A 9,453-nucleotide genomic window follows, 5' to 3' on the forward strand; every position below is an offset into this window, starting at 1 on the left:
TAACAGTTGTGAAATGTGGAAGCCGAGGATGTAGGGGCCTGTTGGAGTGCGCCCATTCCTGGATCTGGGAAGGAGACGCCTTTGAAGCTGTACCTCTCGGAAGACTTTGATCCTCCCAGGCCCAGAGATAAAGACAAGATGAGGGAGGTGTTATTAGTGTTATTATTTATACTTAGTGGAGCTTACATGTGGGGCCTCTTTTAAAAAGTGCTTGGGGCACTACTGATTTATAAGTAATTTCACTTCTCGTAGCATCACTTCTAGGTGGAGGAAGAATGCCGGAGGCAGCGCTGGAAATAATCTCTTTTCTCCAAGTTAGAGTACTCATTAATCCAGGCCTAGTAGGAACATCTATTCCCTTTATTGTAGCCTTTTACTGGAAATTATTTCTTTAGTAGAAGCTCACGTGCCTCAGTGACCTGGAATGGGGGTTCTTGAGGGAATTCTATCATTCTCCCCTGTTGAAAGCTTATGTATGGAGAACATCTGGGTAAGAGTCACAGTCAGCTTGGAAAAGAGGGCAGTGATTAGGGATTTCTAGTTTTATTATTTTTTTTAACATTTGTTGAGATTGGTTTAAAATCCAGGACATGGTTAATCTTGGTGAATGCTCCCTAGGCACTTGAAAAGCACATGTGTTCTGCTGTTATAGGGTTGTTTGTTCTGTTAGATCCTGTTGGTTGAAGGTGTTGTTCAATTCTTCTATATCCTTTTTATTTTCTTTTTATTTTTTTAGAGACAGGGTCTATCGCCATTGTCCAGGCTGGGGTGCAGTGGTGCAGTCATAGCTCACTGCAACCTCAAACTCCTGGGCTCAAGTAATCCTCCTGCCTCAGCCTCCTGAGCAGTTAGGACTACAGGCTTGTGCCACTATGCCTGGCTAATTTTTAAAATTATTATTTTTTCTCTTTCCGTGCCTAACGTAGCCATGGCTTCTGGTCCCAAGAAGCATCTAAAGCAGGTAGCAGCTCCAAAGCATTGGATGCTGGATAAATTGACTGGTGTGTTTGCTCCTTGTCCATCTACCAGTCCCCACGAGTTGAGAGATTGTCTCCCCCTCATCACTTTCCTAAGGAACAGACTTAAGTATGCCCTGACAGGAGAGGAAGTAAAGAAGATTTGCATGCAGTGGTTCATTAAGATCGATGGCAAGGTCCGAACAGATATAATCTACCCTGCCGGATTCATGGATGTCATCAGCATTGACAAGATGGGAGATAATTTCTGTCTGATCTGTGACACCAAACGTCACTTTGCTGTACATCGTATTATACCTGAGGAGGCCGAGTACAAGTTGTGAAAAGTGAGAAAAATCTTCGCGGGCACAAAAGGAATCCTTCATCTGGTGATTCATGATGCTTGCACCATCTCCTACCCTGATCCCCTCATCAAGGTGAATGACACCATTCAGATTGATTTGGAGACTGGCAAGATTACTGACTTCATCAGGTTCGACACTGGTAACCTGTGTATGGTGACTGGAGGTGCCAACCTGGGAAGAATTGGTATGATCACCAACAGAGAGGCACCCTGGATCTTTTGACGTGGTTCACATGTAAGATGCCAAGGGCAACAGCTTTGCCACTTCACTTTCCAACATTTTTGTTATTTGCAAGGGCAACATGCCATGGATTTCTCTTCCCCAAGGAAAAGGTATCTGCCTCACCATTGCTGACGAGAGAGACAAGAGATTGGCGACCAATCAAAGCAGTGGGTAAAATGGTCCCTGGGTGACATGTTAGATCTTTGTAGGTAATTTAAAATAATGTGGCATGATTGATAGCCAAAAATGAAATAAAATTATTATTATTATTTTGTAAAGACAGGGTCTCATTAAGTTTCCCAGGCTGGTCTCAAACTCCTGGCCTTAAGTGATTCTCCTGCCTTGGCCTCCCAAAGTACTGGGATTACAGGCATGAGCTACCACGCCTGGCTCCTTGTGAATTTTCTATCTAGTGGTTCTATCAATTACTGAGAGAAGAGCATTGAAGTCTCCAACTATAATAGCAGATTTGTCCATTTCTTCCTTCGGCTTTATCAGTTTTTGCTTCACGTATTTGAAAGATCTGTTTTTGGTGCATACACACCTAGGTTTGCTATCTCTTGTTGGTAAATTGATCTTGATCTTTTATCATCATGTAAAATTCCTCTCCATGACTGGTAATTTCTTTGCTCTGAAGTCTACTTTGATATTCATGTAGCCACTCTTCCTTTTTAAAATTTAATACTTACATGATATATCTTTTTCTATGCTTTTACTTTTTACTTAGCTATATCATTGTGTTTGAATTGAGTTTTTTATAGACAGCATATCATTGGGTAATGTTTTAAAATCTACTCAGCTAATCTTGTCTTATTTTTAATTTAAAAAATTTTTACACATAATAATTGTATGTATTTATGGAGTACAATGTGACATTCTGATACATAAATATATTGCGTGATGATCAAATCAGGGTAATTAGCATATCTATCACCTCATTTATTATTTCTTTCTTACAGGCACATACAAAATCCTCTTTTCTAGCTATTTTGAGATACTCTACTGTGTAATAGGACATCAGGACTTATTCTTCCTTTCTAATTATAACTTTGTACCCATTGCACTCCTGTCTCTTAATTAATGTATTTAGTCCATTTACATTTAAAGTATTTATTGACATGTTAGAATTTAATTTCTTTACCATTTGTTCCCTGTTTCTTTTACCTGGTTACCTTTCTTCTGCCTTCTTGTGGGCTACTTGAATATTTTTTAGAATTCCACTTTAATTTATTTATAATTTTTTCATATACCACTTTGTATAGTTTTTGTAGTGGTTGTTCTAGCTACTATTCTATTCATAGGTAAGTTATCACAGCTTTGGTGTCAGTGTCTTACCATTTTCACTGAAGGGTAGAAACCTTACTTCCTTTTAATTCCTTTATCCTCCACACCTAGAAAAATATAATTGTCCTAAGTATAACCTCTACATACATATCAGAAAATGTATAACTCTTGCTTCAACCATAAATATGATCATAAATGATAGGATGTTATATTTACTTCTATTTTTACTGAAATGGGATAATAAAAGGCTGAAAATCCCAGTCTTTTATTTTCGTAGTCTTTCTGTTTTGAGGGATTTTGTTAGCCATTCTTTAAGGATAGGTCTGCTATCAACAAATTCTCTTAGTTTCTCTATGCCTGACACTGTCTTTTGTCCCTTACATTCCTCAAGAATAGTTTCACCATCTATATAAGATTTGTGATTGGCAGGTCTTTCTCTCAGCACTTGGAAGATATGCCACTTCCTTCTGGACTCCATGGTTTCTGATGAGAAACCTGTTCTTCATATTGGTGTTCCTTTACAGGCCATGTGTTGTTTCTCTCCAGCTGTGACCTTTGTCTTCAGTGTTCAGAAATTTAATTATGATGTGTCTTGGTGTAGGTTATGCTGGGTAGATTATTTTATTTGGCATCTGCTGAGTTTCTTGGATCTGCAATTTTATGTTTTTTGCCAAATTTGGAATTTTTTTTTTTCCAAGATGGAGTCTTGCTCTGTCACCCAGGCTGGAGTGCAGTGGCACGATTTCGGCTCTCTGCAACCTCCTCCTCCTGAGTTCAAGCAATTGTCCTGCCTCAGCCTCCCAAGTAGCTGGGACTATGGGCACATGTCACTACGGCTAGCTAATTTTTGTACTTTTAGTAGAGATGGGGTTTCACTATGTTGGCCAGGCTGGTCTCGTACTCCCAACCTCAGGTGACCCGCCTGCCTCGGCCTCCCAGTGTGCTGGGATGACAGTGGTGAGCCACTGCGCCCTGCCAAAAATTTTCTTTTTCTTTCTTTCTTTTTTTTTTTTTTTTTGTTTTTTGTCGCCCAGGCTGGAGTGCAGTGGTGTGATTTTGGCTCACTACAGCCTCGATCTACCAGTTTCAAGCAATCCTCCTGCCTAAGTCCCCCAAGTAGCTGGGACTATGTGCACACACCACCATACCAGGCAAATTTTTTTAGTTTTTGGAGAGACGGGGTTTTGCCATGTTGCCCAGTCTGATCTTGAACTTCTGGCCTTAAGTGATCAGCCAGCTTTGGTCTCCCATCGTGCTGGGATTACAGGCGTGAGCCTCCATGCTTGGCCTATGGGAAGTTTTCAGCATGATTTCTTCGCATACTTTTTCTGTCCATGCTCTTTCTCCCTTATTTTCTGGACTTTAATGATATGAACATTGGATTGTTTGTGATTGTCTCAGAGATATCAGAGGCTCTGTTCTTTTTTTCAGTCTATTTTCTCTTCATTTTTCAGATTGTGTATATGCTGCTGACTTACCCTCAAGTTCACAGATTCTATTCCTGTCATCCCCACTGTACTATTGAACTCATCCAGTGAGTTTTTTATTTTGATTATAGTATTTCTAAGTTCTATAATTGCTGTTTGGTTCTATTTTTTGCTGAGATTTTCTATGCTTTCATTTGTTTCAAGGTGTAATATTATGGAATATATATTTTGATTTAGTCCACAGTTCCTAGCTCATAAGCCTTGTAATTTCCTAAGTGACTAGAGCAGTAGGAGTATCTTTCGTTAAAATATTTGACCTTTTGTCCTGGGATCTGAAATAGTTTTAGAATAGCTCCAGAGCTGTAAGGTGAACATGGCTTTTGTTATTTATAACAATCCCTTTTTGACCACACTTGAGTTTTTAATGAGATGGTTTTTGGAGAGTCCCCAGATAACCACTGGATGGGTGGCTGGTTGCCAGGAGACCCAACCATGTGATTAATAGGTTGGAACTCGCAGCCCCATCCTGCACTTCAGGGGACAGGAGAGGGCCTGAAGTTTGGGTTGATCACCAGTGGCCAATGATTTAATCATGGCTACATTATGAAACCTCTGTAAAAACTCAAAAGGACAGGGTTTGGAGAGCTTACAGAAGGAACACGTGGAGGTTCCTGGAGACTGGCATGCCAGGATAGGACGTGGAAGCTACATGCCCCTTCCGCCTGGCTGTCCATCTGGATCCTTTGTAAAATCCTTCATAATAAGTGGGGAAATATAAGTAAAGTGCTTACCTGAGTTCTGTGAGCCACTCTAGCAAAGTAATCAAATTCCAGATGGAGATCATGGGAATCTGTAACTTAGAGCCAGTTGGTCAGAAGTATAAGTGACAACATACTATTAATACTTGTGACTGGCATGTGAAATGCAGGAGGCAGTCCTGTGGGATTGAACCCTCAGCCTGAAACTGTCCTCACAAGGCTAACAAGAATTACATGCTGGGTTCTGGAATAGAAATATAGTTATGATTAAAATGTTTCTGGGGTCATGGGCAACTTGGCCATAAAGGAACAGCTCTGGTCTGCAGCTCCCAGCAAGATCAACACAGAAGGTGGGTGATTTCTGCATTTCCAACTGAGGTATCCGGCTCATCTCACTGGAACTGGTTAGACAATGGGTGCAGCCCATGGGAAGTGAGCCGAAGCAGGCTGGGGTGTCGCCTCACCCAGGAAGTGCAAGGGGTCAGGGAACTCCCTCCCCTAGCCAAGGGAAGTTGTGAAGGACTGTGCCGTGAGGGATGGTACCTTCCAGCCCAGATACTACACTTTTCCCATGGTCTTTGCAACCCACAGACCAGGAGATTCCCTCAGGTGCCTACACCACCAGGGCCCTGGGTTTCAAGGTCAAAACTGGGTGACTGTTTGGGCAGACACCAAGCTAGCTACAGGAGCTTTTTTTCATACCCCAGTGGCACCTGGAATGCCAGCAAGACAGAACCATTCACTCCCCTGGAAAGGGGGCTGAAGCTAGAGAGCCAAGTGGTCTAGATCAGCAGATCCCACCCCCACAGAGCCCAGCAAGCTAAAATCCACTGGCTTGAAATTCTCGCTGCCAGCACAGCAGTCTGAAGCAGACCTGGGATGCCTGAGCCTGGTGCAGGGAGGGGCATCTGCCATTACTGACGCTTGAGTAGGCGGTTTTCCCCTCACAGTGTAAACAAAGCTCCCAGGAAGTTTGAACTGGGTAGAGCCCACTGCCGCTCATCAAAGCCACTGTAGTCAGACTGTCTTTCTAGATTCCTCCTCTTTGGGCAGGGCATCTCTGAAAGAAAGGTAGCAGCCCCAGTCAGGGGCTTATAGACAAAACTCCCATCTCCAATATTAACCTTAAATATAAATGGGCTAAATGCCCTAATTAAAAGACACAGACTGGCAAATTGGATAGAGAGTCAAGACCATCAGTGTGCTGTATTCAGGAGACCCACCTCACATGCAAAGACACACATAGGCTCAAACTAAAAGGATGGAAGAATATATACCAAGCAAATAGAAAGCAAAAAAAAAAAAAAAAAAAGAAGAAGAAGTAGGGTTTGCAATCCTAGTCTCTGATAAAACAGACTTTAAACTAACAAAGATTGAAAAAGACAAAGAAGGCCATTACATAATGGTAAAGGGATCACTGCAACAAGAAGAGCTAACTATCCTAAACATATATGCACCCAATATAGGAGCACCCAGATTCATAAAGCAAGTTCTTAGAGACCTACGAAGAAACTTAGACTCCCATACAATAATAGTGGGAGACTTTAACACCCCACTTTCAATATTAGACAAATCAATGAGACAGGAAATTAACAAGGATATTTAGGACTTGAACTCAACACTGGACCAAGCAGACCTAACAGAAATCTACAGAACTCTCCACCCCAAATCAGTAGAATATACATTCTTCTCAGCACCACATCTCACTTATTCTAAAATTGACCACATAATTGGAAGTAAAATACTCCACAGCAAACACAAAAGAACGGAAATCATAACAAACAGTGTCTCAGCCCACAGTGCAATCAAATTAGAACTCAGGATTAAGAAACTTACTCAAAACTGCACAACTACATGGAAACGGAACAACCTGCTCCTGAATGACCACTGGGTACATAACAAAATTAATGCAGAAATAAATAAGTTCTTTGAAACCAATGTGAACAAAGACACAATGTACCAGGATCTCTGGGACACAGCTAAAGCAATGTTTATAGGGAAATTTATAGCACTAAATGCCCACAGGAGAAAGCAGGAAAGATCTAAAAATCGACACCCTAGCATCACAATTGAAAGAAAACTAGAGAAGCAAGAGCAAACAAATTCAAAAGCTAGCAGAATGCAAGGAATAACTAAGATCAGAGCAGAACTGAAGGAGATAGAGACATAAAAAAACCCTTCAAAAAAATCAATGAATCCAGGAGCTGTTTGTTTGAAAAAATTAACAAAATAGACTGCTAGCAAGACTAATAAAGAAGAGAGAAGAATCAAACAGACACAATAAAACATGATAAAGGGGATATCACCACCGATCCCACAGAAATACAAACTACCATCAGGGAATACTATAAACACTTCTATACAAATAAACTAGAAAATCTAGAAGAAATGGATATATTCCTGGACACATACACCCTCCCAAGACTAAGCCAGGAAGAAGTCGAATCCCTGAATAGACCAATAGCAACTTCTGAAATTGAGGCAGTAATTAATAGCCTACCAACCAAAAAAAGCCCAAGACCAGACAGATTCACAGCCGAATTCTACCAGAGGTACAAAGAAGAACTGGTACCATTCCTTCTGAAACTATTCCAAACAATAGAAAAGGAAGGACTCCTCCCTAACTCATTTTATGAGGCCAGCATCATCCTGATACCAAAACCTGTCAGAGACACAACAAAAAAAGAAAATTTCAGGCCAACATCCCTGATGAACATCGATGTGAAAATCTTCTGTAAAATACTGGCAAACTGAATTCAGCAGCATGTCAAAAAGCTTATCCACCATGATCAAGTTGGCTTTATCCCTGGGATGCAAGGCTGGTTCAACATATGAAAATCAATAAACGTAATCTATCATGTAAACAGAACCAATGACAAAAACCACATGATTATCTCAATAGATGCAGAAAAGGCCTTTGATAAAATTCAACACCCCTTCATGCTAAAAACTCTCAATAAACTAGATGTTGATGGAACGTATCTCAAAATAATAAGAGCTATTTATGACAAACCCACAGTCAATATCATACTGAATGGGCAAAAGCTGGAAGCACTCCCTTTGAAAACCAGCACAAGACAAGGATGCCCTCTCTCACCACTCCTATTCAACATAGTATTGGAAGTTCTGGCCAGGGCAATCAGGCAAGAGAAAGAAATAAAGGATATTCAAATAGGAAAAGAGGAAGTCAAATTGTCTCTGTTTGCAGATGACATGATTGTATATTTAGAAAACCCCATCATCACAGCCTAAAGTCTCCTTAATCTGATAAGCAACTTCAGTAAAGTCTCAGGATACAAAATCAATGTGCAAAAGTCATAAGCATTCCTATACACCAATAATAGACAAACAGCCAAATCATGAGTGAACTCCCATTCATAACTGCTACGAAAAGAATAAAATACCTAGGAATATAACTTACAAGGGATGTGAAGGACCTCTTTAAGGAGAACTACAAACCACTTCACAAGGAAATAAGAGAGGATGCAAACGAATGGAAAAACATTCCATGCTCACGGATAGAAAGAATCAATATGAAAATGGCCATACTACCCAAAGTAATGCTATCCCTATCAAGCTACCATTGACTTTTTTTTCACAGAATTAGAAAAAACTACTTTAAATTTCATATGAAACCAAAAAAGAGCCTGTATAGCCAAGACTATCCTAAGCAAAAAGAACAATGCTGGAGGTATCATGCTACTTGACTTCAAACTATACTACAAGGCTACAGTAACCAAAACAGCATAGTACTGGTACCAAAACAGATATATAGACCAATGGAACAGAACAGAGGCCTCAGAAATAACGCCACACATCTACAACCATCTGATCTTTGACAAACCTGACAAAAACAAGCAATGGGGAAAGAATTCCCTGTTTAATAAATGGTGCTAGAAAACTGGCCAGCCATACGCAGAAAACTGAAACTAGACCCCTTCCTTACACCTTATACAAAAATTAACTCAAGAGGGGTTAAAGACTTAAACATAAGACCTAAAATCATAAAAACCCTAGAAGAAAACCTAGGCAAACCATTCAGGACATAGGCATGGGCAAAGACTTCATGACTAAAACACCAAAAGCAATGGCAACAAAAGCCAAAATTGACTAATGGGATCTAATTAAACTAAAGAGCTTCTGCACAGCAAAAGAAACTATCATCAGGGTGAACAGGCAACCTACAGAATAGGAGAAAATTTTTGCAATCTATCTGTCTGACAAAAGGCTAATATCCAGAATCTACAAATAACTTAAACAAATTTACAAGAAAAAACCAACCCCATCCAAAAGTGGGCAAAAGATATGAACAGACACTTCTCAAAAGAAGTCATTTGTGCGCCAGCAAACATGAAAAAAAGGTCATCACTGGTCTTTAGAGTAATGCAAATCAAAACCACAATGAGATACAATCTCACACCAGTTAGAATGGTGATCACTA

The 9,453-nt window shown here is 40.3% G+C and overlaps 1 pseudogene; it reads left to right on the forward strand.

Moving 5' to 3' along the window:
• Nucleotides 1-843: 843 nt before the first annotated feature.
• On the forward strand, nt 844-1,846 carry LOC101012292 (annotated as a pseudogene).
• Nucleotides 1,847-9,453: the final 7,607 nt, after the last annotated feature.

This window comes from Papio anubis, chromosome 16 (assembly GCF_008728515.1).
Source record: "Papio anubis isolate 15944 chromosome 16, Panubis1.0, whole genome shotgun sequence".
In the NCBI taxonomy this organism is placed as follows: Eukaryota; Metazoa; Chordata; class Mammalia; order Primates; family Cercopithecidae; genus Papio; species Papio anubis.